Below are 10,823 nucleotides of genomic sequence, written 5' to 3'. Positions count from 1 at the left end.
AACACCAGAGAACCCGCTGCTTCCAAATAAGCTATTGCTGAGCCGTAATTGAAAACAAGGTTCCTAACAGCTATGCTCTCATTACAAAGGATCGACTATAGATGGGTTTAGCTATTCAAGTAACTGTCTGCATCTTTCAACCTCATTATTCCCATTGTATAGCAGGGTCGACTGCTCGAGTTAACTCTCTCCATCTATTTATTTTATTTTCCTCTTTTGTACAGGACCTAAACACAAAATTTTGATAAATGATTTTATAAATAAACTATTCATTTAAAATCATATCAAAATAGAAATAGTATTATTCAATTTTGTCCTTTAAAAGTTAATAGAGAGATACATATTATGTTGACTCGAAAATTAAGCAAAGGAAAAATGAGCTTTAACCAGAGAGGAATCTGATATAGTACTATTTTGCGGTCGTCACAGAACCCAATAACTCTCGCAATAGCATCAGCGGGTGCCTCCCCTCGGCCATAAAACTACTGATTTATTTGCTAAAAAAATATCAAAAATTCATAAATAACTATAATGATGATTATTGTTAAAGGCAACTAAATTCTTAATTATCAAACTTTATAAAAAAATTATGAATTTATCAACAAATCTATAAACTTTACATAAAATGTTTGAGTCTTCTTAAATGGAGAATATTTTCCGACAAGTAATGGCAGTGATGTCTGTATCGTCCTGGATAACCTGAAGTAAAGAGACTCCGATTTTCCGAGAGTCCTGGGTCGGGTCAAGCCCTAAGAAATCGACTCCGTTGAGGATCCTTCCTCTTAGGTGTCTTCCGATTCAGGACTACCTCTCGGTTTGGGGTTCCGAGACAGGCAGGATAGAAAGAGAGTATCCTGTCACTGACGTCCCCCGGTTATCCAGCAAAACAGCAACAGGCTTTCTTTGGTCTGTTGTTGAATTCTCCTCTTCTCTTCTCTTCTCTCTCTCTCTCTCTCTCTCTCTCTCTCTCTCTCTCTCTCTCTCTCTCTCTCTCTCTCTCTCTCTCTCTCTCTCTCTTATAATTATTTATTCTTGCATTGGGCAAGCGTTGTTCGTAAGTTGCCACTTAGTAATAAACCTTATATTTCACTTAGGAGATATGTGTATGTATGAAACAACGGTGGTCAACTGCTATGAAAAATTCTATCAATGAAAAATATTGGATCGTTAAAAAAATCGTGCTAGAATATTTCAGAACAAAAAATAAATACGGTAATGTAGCCCGAATCCCTCTAAATACCGTGATTCCTGGAACTGAGTGGGAAAGAGGGCTTCAAGAGGGAAAATAATTCAAGCTTAGTCCTGTTGTCTAATAATAACAATTCATGCATTTGGTTCATGAGTTCAGATATTATTTAATTTTGCTTGTGTTGTTTTGTGTATAAAGCAAAAGTTAGTTGGGGTCGTGGTTTCGAAACTTGCAATAAATCATTATAAGCCAAATTTCAGGTTATAGTCAAAGCTGCCTATATACTGTAGGTCCAATCTCTCGTGGGGTTTATTCAGGGAGAAGAAATAATGATAAATAAATAAGAGAGGTAGTGTGTTATATTTGCTATTAAAACTATAATTAATGCTACCTCTATTATTTAATTTTACTTCACGAATGGAAGTCTATAATAGGGTCAAACATGTTAACCCAAAGCTGTAATGTGCAGATTCTACAATAGAAACGTATCTAAAATAATAATAATAATAATAATAATAATAATAATAATAATAATAATAATAATAATAATATGGCTCTGTAGTCTTGGCTTTATAACATACTAGGGCATGGCTATATGTCATATAGCAACAATAAATATTTGCATCAAATCTTATAGCTTAATAAAGGTGTCTATCTGGGCATAAAGTTACGATTTGTGAAATTTCTCCACAGTCTCTTCTTCATTTTATTTTTAGGCCTATAAGCTTAATAAGAATTATAAAATCAGAAGTGCGAACTTCAAGTCACATATAACAGTAAGGCGAGGAGGGGCAAACTGAGCATTCAAACCTTCACAAGTCGGGGCTAACTAAATAATAAGTAAATCTCAAAAGACGAAACTTTCTAAAGACATTAATGAACCAGGTAATAGACAATGATTAAGACTGATAATACAAATATTATAGTTTAAGTAAATAGTAGACAGCAACAATTCATTAAAACATATGTATAATTCTTTGCAATACATAGGCCTATGTGAATAATAAAACACGCAAATTCCAGTAAAACTATTAGAATAAAAACAATTTCATCTTTTAAAAAACGTCATTATTTCTTTGGTATAATATACTTAGGCAAACTATATATATATATATATATATATATATATATATATATATATATATATATATATATATATATAGCTGTTTATCCTCCTGGGAATAATGTCAAGCAATCTATTACAAATATTTTCCTCACGCACAGACTCCCAAGATGATAAGCCTTCGCTAATGATTGCTTGTCTACTATTGCGAACGGGAAATGATTATGAAAATTAACGCTTGGTTATAAAAATGAGTTAACTCTGTTTCCTTCTTCAGTTGAGTAGCTGTATACTGTACATATAGGCAGTAAGACTATACTTAATTGCCACATATTATTCATCTTGCTGCCTGAAAAAGTACACTCTAAACCTCGTATCTGCAGCCGCACAGTGCTGTGTAGGTCAGATCAAAACAGTAGCATTCTCCTTGACTGCAGCATTCCGACTTGCATCTACAATTAGTCTGCTACCGGCAACTCTCTGCAATGGGTGGAAGCTTTGTCCAAATTATCTTTTCTTAGTCTCGCACAAGTTTAAGGGAATTTTTCCTTTCCTTGTCACCCTGAGTCTCACCCCACATCCTCGCTTTGATCTAGTTTCAGCTTTCATACTAAATGACCAGTAGAAATAAAAAACAATGTCTGCTCTCTTGTATTTGGTAGAGTGTGCTTGTATTGTAAGAAGCACATCGAGCATTGCTTACTCTTCAAAAGTTTTTGAACTTCATGAGGGCCAATCACCCACTAATGCTACACCAGGGTTGTAACTTGGCTCTCAAGAATAGTAATGAGGTGGGATTTTTGAATTGTGTGGAGCTTTCTGCTATCATTGGAGGGAAGAAGTCTGTGATTGGTTCTCATGACGGAAGAACTCTTTCAAGTCATACTCTCTGCCCTGGCATGATATGAACAGACGATTGTTTGCTTTGAAGAGTCAACAGATACTGATACCTGCAGTAAAAAGTCAACCCTGTTCCTTTTGATTTGTTCATAGATGGTGGATTCTTCTTTTCTTCCCCGTCTCTTAATAAACTCCTGGAAATTGACATTTCCTTTCTCAAAGTGTGTGCTAACCAGCTCTGAAAAAACTTCAGTGAGCAATGTTCTTTGCATCAAGTGAAAGCAGGTCTCAACTCTCAGCCTGGAGAAGATTGCTCACATCTTGCATGCCTTGTGAGAGCTTTTATATTTTCTCAAGGAACACTGTGCTCGTACTGTTTTGTCATGCTGGATGGTGTGTTTAGAACCCCCTTGATCCCACTTCTTGCCTCATACTGTGTACCCAAGTGGCTGACTTCAGGACCAGCTACCATCCACCATCTCAGTACTGATAGGTCTTCAGTCATGGCCATTGCACTCCCGCCTGCCTTGATGACAGTGATGGACCCAGAACAAAAAGCATCTCATTTATTGCATGGAAGAGGGAAATATTAGTCACATAGTGTAGCCATTATGTTTTTGTGGTTGTTATGCACATGGTGATTTGAGCTCTTCACTCTTCTTCTGGCAAGGACAATAATTGCTTTAGTCAGTCTGGAATTTACAGCCCTGGGTCTGTTACTTGCCATCTTGGTGAATGGCATTCAAGGTATCATACTATGGTAATTATCTTTATTCCGTGAATTGAAGCCGAGGATTTATCCTTTTACCACTTTGATCTCAATCATTTAGAATAAGGTATGAGATACGACTAGGTTCGAGAATAAATATAAATGACTGACACCTAGCTTGATCGTTCATACAGTATCGTTCAAGTCCTTTGCAGTCTGTTCAGCAACCAAGACACTACATGCAAAGGGCTATAGACCTGTTAATCTTAGCTCGGCTCTCCTGCGATGGTACAATCGGTAATATATGGTGGCTAATTGATCCAGGGCTTATTAGACAGCATCTGGGACGCTAAAATAATGATTTAGGCACACTAAATAATCATTCGGCTGATACTGAGCCCCATTCTGAGGTTCACAACTGTGGTGCATTCCAGCGTGTCCTGATTGAGTGTTGACATTGCTCTACTGCTATGAGGAAGTCAATGGGTAAGTACATATTTCTAAATTCAGATTCTACGCAGTGAAAAAAAAAATGCATGATTTGACATCAAGAGCATTCAGATAAGTCAAGTCTTTGCGATCTTATTGCGAAATGCAATATTTCTGTAAATTCAATAGCATCCTTTTTATTAAAAAGAGCTATCCCCGACGAGTCTGTGTGCTAATTTTGATGTTTGGTTCCGGAAATGGAAGATTCTCCGGAAAATTTTCTGATATCTTCTCCAATATATTAAGATCCAGAGGGAGGTTTTTTTATGGTATGCTACAAATTTCTTCATCCACTGTCATGAAATACTTCTTGTTGCTAATTATTTCTGGACTGATCCACCATCCCATCTAATTCACCCCGACTACAAGTAGAAAGGCGAGAGAAAAACAACAGGGCAGAAGAGAAGGAAAGAACAGAACCCCTGTAATATATATGTATGTGGAAAAAAAAAAACAGATCAATAACATACTCGTAAAAGTTAACAGTTACTACAGCAGACTTAGGTAGTTCAATATTCGACTGGTCTCGCACTCCCAGACACCTGTCGTCCAGAAAGGGATGAAATGGAAGTCTCTCTCAAACACCCGGACATCCATCAATTTATATGAGTGACTGTACCTTTCCTCAACCTTAGCGGGGCTTTGCCCACATTCACATTGATGTTGTAGGTCTCCTATCCACATCACAATGACATCGTTATCAGTTTACAGTCATCGAACGCTCCATTCGTTGGCCTGAAACCATTCCCATGGAAACTACAACGTTCGCCTCGTGTACATCTGCCTAACTATCAGGATGGATAGCAAGGTTTGGTATCCCTGAGCATATTAATTCTGACAGGGGTACCACTTTTACCTCTCAATTGTGGACATCATTAGCGAACCTCCTGGTAATCACATTACATCAGGCAACTGCCTACAACCCTGCTGCCAACGGAATGGTTGAACTTTTTCATCACTCCGTCAAACCAGCTTTGATGTCCGGCTGCTAAGACTCCAACTAGTTTACCCAGTTTTCCGGGTTCCTCTTGGGACTAACGACCACTCCGCAAATCTCCCTAGATGTCTCGGCAGCTAAAATAGTATATAGCGACCCGATGGTCGTCCCTGCCGAATTTTTTTCATCTGCAATCTCCGATATCTCCAGCGCCTTCATCATGTTGAGGGAAAATTTACTCCATGCAGCCAGACTTATAAGCTCCCACCTAAGCAACACATACAGACAGATCTGCACTCATCAACAAATATTTTCCTGTGCAACGACACTATCAAGCTATTATTAACACCCTTACACGGGACCTTTCCTCGTGATCCGTCGTACGCGGAAACCTTTCCTCCTCAAAAAGCGTAGCAAAGAAGACTGGGTCTCCATTGATCGCCTTAAACCTGCATATCTCCTGCCAGATGACCTGCCTACAGTATGCCTCTCAAGAGCAGGGGGCCCTACTTCACATGAATGTCTTTTTTTTTCTTTTTTTTGGGGGGGGGGGGATGTACCATCCGTATATCACACACTCGTACACTGTAACAGTATTTCTGTTTTTTTTTCTTTTTTTATATTGTTGTTATCGCTCTCCCCTCGCACTGATAATTTGTTTATGCCTGTATTCTCCGGCATCATTGTGTTTGAATTTCCTTGTCGTTCGTGACTGGAACTGGTGGTATATATACTCATGTTCCGTCCAAATAAAGTTAATTGCAATTGACTCGTCTCTCAGTCTCCTCCTAACAGCTCGTTTGCACTATACCTAATCTAGTGGCTCAATAAATAAGCAGCGAAATAATGAGTAAACTTTATACTGGAACTCTTGCACAAAGCAGTAAAACACAGTTCTTGTGAGTTTCTGCGGTACCTTGTTATCATCAACAAGAAACTTTGGCAACAAAAACCCTCGTTTGAATAGCAATGAGGAACAGATTGCAAAAGTTTAAAGTTCTATTTCCAGTATCTTTGGATCATAATTTTAACCATAAATTGTGGACGGGAAATTATTTTTTCAACGTCACTTTCTGATTAAAAAAGAGATGAGATTGAAGAAAGATATTTATCATGCCTTTCCGTGTCCTGATTGATTCTTAAAGTTCCTCATTAAACGGAAGATGACGTCATAATATAATTTTCGTGAACCCCAATACCTTCCTCAGAAACGTTCATAATTTTACAGAAAAAATATTACAGAGTTTTCCTTAAGTATTGTCGCCACTTGATCATTTTGCATAATATCGTCCCAATAATTAGTCTTTATAATTCTATTTTTAATACCTGTATCATTCACATCTTAAAAGACCATTTCGTTATTCAAAAAGCACAGATCTGAGACTATAGAGAATAGGGAGACGACACACCTCGGAATAAGACAATGGCAGAGTTTATAAAACAAAAAATTTATTATAAATTTTACATTCAGAGAGTAGGCAACAACAATGAATACTAGACTGCTCTTTAAATAGAATATTCTAGTTAAGAAGAATAGAACAATATAGGATACAGAGAGAGAGAGAGAGAGAGAGAGAGGAGAGAGAGAGAGAGAGAGAGAGAGAGAGAGAGAGAGTAATTAACAATGTATCCTGAAACAAAGTAAACCTAATCTAGTGCCTTTATAAATAAGCAGCAAAAGAAATGTATGAAGTGTTTACCAGAACTCGCGCACAAAGCCGTAAAACACAAGTTGTAAGTTTGTGCGGAACCTTGTTATCATCAACGAGAAACTTTGGCCGCAAGATACCTAATCAGAATAGCAATGAAGGACAGGTTGCATGAGTTTAGAGTTTTACTTCCGGTATCTCTGGAGCATAACTTTAACCACAAATTGTGGACGGAAAATATTTTTTCGATTAACGTCACTTTCTGATTAAAAAGGAGATGAGGTTGAGGAGTGATATTTATTATGCATTTCCGTGTTCTGAATAATTCTTGAAGTTCCTTATTCAACGGAAGTTGACGTCATAATATAATTTTCGTAAAGCATAATACCCCTATCAGAAAATTTCATAACTTTAAAGAAAAGTCATTACAGTTTTCCATAAGTATTGTCGCCACTTGAACACTGCATAATATCGCTACAATATTTATTCTTTATAATCATATTTTGAATACAAGTACCATTCGCATCTTAAGAATATTTCGTTATTTAAAACGCAAAGAATTGAAAATATAAAGAATAGGGAGACAATACTCTCATCTCTGAAGAAGACAAGAGCAGGGTTTATAAAAACTAAACATTTAATTATAAATTTTACATTCAGAGTAGGCAACAGCAATGAATACCAGATTGAAGTATTAATAGAATATTTTAGTGAAGAATATAGGATGCATAGAGAGAGAGAGAGAGAGAGAGAGAGAGAGAGAGAGAGAGAGAGAGAGAGAGAGAGAGAGAGAGAGAGAGAGAGAGAGAGAGAGACAATTCATTAAATAAAGTTAACATTTTCTTCCAACTTCGTAATACTATGCACGACCTTTTCCAGGCTTAAAGTCATGAAACATTGTTAATTGCATTGCATAAGTTTGGAAACAAAACTAATAAAGGTTTTGCGTTAGAGAAGATTCGGACATAATACCCAGGTTTGGATATAGTGATTACTACATTACATTCCTTCATACATTTTTTTTTCATATAATTTGAATTTTTTTTTATGTTTATATATTTCCTCGTGATTGAAAGCGTGCATTGTTTTGATAATCAGAAGCGAATAATAATTATCTTCATAATATTGTTGTAGCAATTTTCACTATATTTCACTATTTCACTATTCATAAAGTATTATCAGTCAGTATACACTTCACCATCGTCAGCAATTCACAGTCTGGAGTTTATTGAAAAGCCCCTCTCAATTCCTGCACCAATTTCCAACTGGCGAGATTTGGAAATTAAATAAACCCATCTGATTTTGCTGAATTCTCGTCCAAGATCTTTAGCGACAGAAAAAAAAATGACAAGAACCTCTCTTTCACCCTTTATTTGCAATCAGAATAGTAATAGATTAGGGTCCAGCTCTCTTTCTCACCCCCCTTCTAATCTCACCTAGAGAAGGGGCACACGCTTCTGACCGAATACTGTCAAGCACAAAGACAGCTAACTGTTTTGATAACGTTTGCAATAAGAAAAAGAAAATTTTCATTGAAGTAAGGATATCTGATATGAACAAAAACGAAAATGAAGGTAACACATGCAAGATATATTATTATTATTATTATTATTATTATTATTATTATTATTATTATTATTATTACTTGCTAAGATACAACCCTAGTTGGAAAAGCAAAATGCTATTAGCCCAGGGGACCCAACATGGAAAATGGCCCAGTGAGGAAAGGAAACAAGGAAAAATATATTTTAAGAACAATGACATTTAAATAAACGTTTCCTAAATAAACAATGAAAACTTTAACAAAACAAAAGAAAGAAAAACGAGATAATATAATATGCCAGAGTGTACCCTCAAGCAAGAGAACTCTAACCCAAGACAGTGGAAGACCATGGTACAGAGGCTATGGCACTACCCAAGAATAGAGAACAATGGTTTGATTTTGGAGTGTCCTTCTCCTAGAAGTGCTGCTTACCATAGCTAGAGAGTCTTTTCTACCCTTACCAAGAGGAAAGTAGCCACTGGACAATTACAGGGTGCAGTAGCACATCACAAAAAGACAGAAATTTCTTTTTAGACTGCAAATAAAACTTGATTTTCTAAAGAAATAAAATAATCTAACATTTCATTCTATTTTATCTTGAATGAAGAACAAATATCTTAAGAACTATCAGACTAATATGCTCTTTAACACTTCGTAACTAACTTATGCTAAGTATCCCTTCATATATACTAATAGCAATAAGAGAAGTGGAGTGAAGGTTAGGTATTACAATAAACAATGACATTTTTTCTTTCGTTTCGGTCATCATAAAATAAGTAGTCTTCCCTTTGATTGTGCCCCAGGGACAAAATGAGATCAATTTCGATTAGTTACGATAAAATAAATATATATAATACCTTTACAAGTGCCGTGGTCATCGTCTGCCTATCAGGCACTCGTACCTATATTTTTACTCTGTATTATATTATATAAATGACACTGTTTTCAATAATAAATACAAACAACTTCATAACATACCGACACAAGAGTTTACGGTCATTAGGAAAATAAGTAAACAGTATAAAAAACGATACGAATGAAAAATTAGTTCCATACTAAGCACAAAACATTTTTGTGGAAGCAAGCTTTTTCAGCCATTACTAACTTTTGATGGTAAAACTTTAAACGAGAATGAGCACCCATTGGAAGACAGCTGGAACCACTTACGATGAATCATTCAGACAAAATTAGCTGAAATAAAAAGTATTTGAAAAACTGACTCTCATAAAACAGCTTTCAAAACCTTTGTTCACTCCTTATATAGGCTAAATATTTCAAAACCTTTTTCGTAAGTTGAAATACGTTAAGCATCATTAAAAATTTTGAGAGACTTTCTCTTATCATGCTTTTTTTTTTTTGGCTTTTTTCAAACATTCTGCACTTAATGAGATTATATTTAGAAAAACTGTTTACTGCTCGATTGTTCATATTATTTAGATTTTTCATTTCTATGCAAATTCATATTTTCCTTTATACCATTTTTCTGCATGTTATGGTTACCATCATTACTACCTTTTCACAGTAAATATACTCTTAAGGAAAGGGAACCTTAAGGCCATAAAATTTGTTCAGAAGGTATTAACAGCTACGATCCCCATAGGTGGCAAATTGCAATTAAAGATGGAAGAAGTAGAAATTATAAAATGTGTGTGTGTGTGTGTACATACATACTTCTACATCTCATCATAAATATAAAGACACACACACACACTATATATACATATATATATACACATCATGTATACATACATATATATACACATACTCTCTCTCTCTCACACACACACACACACACACACACATATATATATATATATATATATATACTTGCAGGAATAAACTTGGTAGCTGACAGCTTCAAATTAAAGAGGATATTCTAATCTGTTCAACTTGGATATTCCTAATTAATTCCTTGATTATATTTTACTGCTTGTACGTTCATACTGGGAATTAGTTATCTCATTGTCACTTTTGTAATAGGATACTAACCATTATTTTCAAAGCTGCTGACACGGTTTAAGTATATGCTTATGTTCAAGTTATATGTCTGTAAACATATATTTCCCTTAGCATAATAAGAAATACTTCATTAAATATATTATATAATAATAACTGTTTGATTGAGTGAAAACCATAAAATCAGATAGCGCTGATAACCTTCATTCTATTACTTGATTCAATGAATGAAGCGTTCTTGCTTTTCCAAATACAACTTTGCACAGGTATCCTCTTTGATGTCTTTATCTTGCTTAAAAAAAAAAAAAAAAACACTTACAATCTTCAACTGAGAGAGGTGTGAAAAGGAAACTACTTATAAAACGTAACGATCTACAGATTTTATCATCTAAATGTCAACGTAAAAAGTAAGAGGAAAGTTAGGCTTCTTAGTAATGCTACCAAATAA

Source organism: Palaemon carinicauda, chromosome 3 (genome assembly GCF_036898095.1).
Source record: "Palaemon carinicauda isolate YSFRI2023 chromosome 3, ASM3689809v2, whole genome shotgun sequence".
In the NCBI taxonomy this organism is placed as follows: domain Eukaryota; kingdom Metazoa; phylum Arthropoda; class Malacostraca; order Decapoda; family Palaemonidae; genus Palaemon; species Palaemon carinicauda.
The sequence above is the reverse complement of the archived record's forward strand: the minus strand, read 5'-3'. Positions refer to the sequence as shown.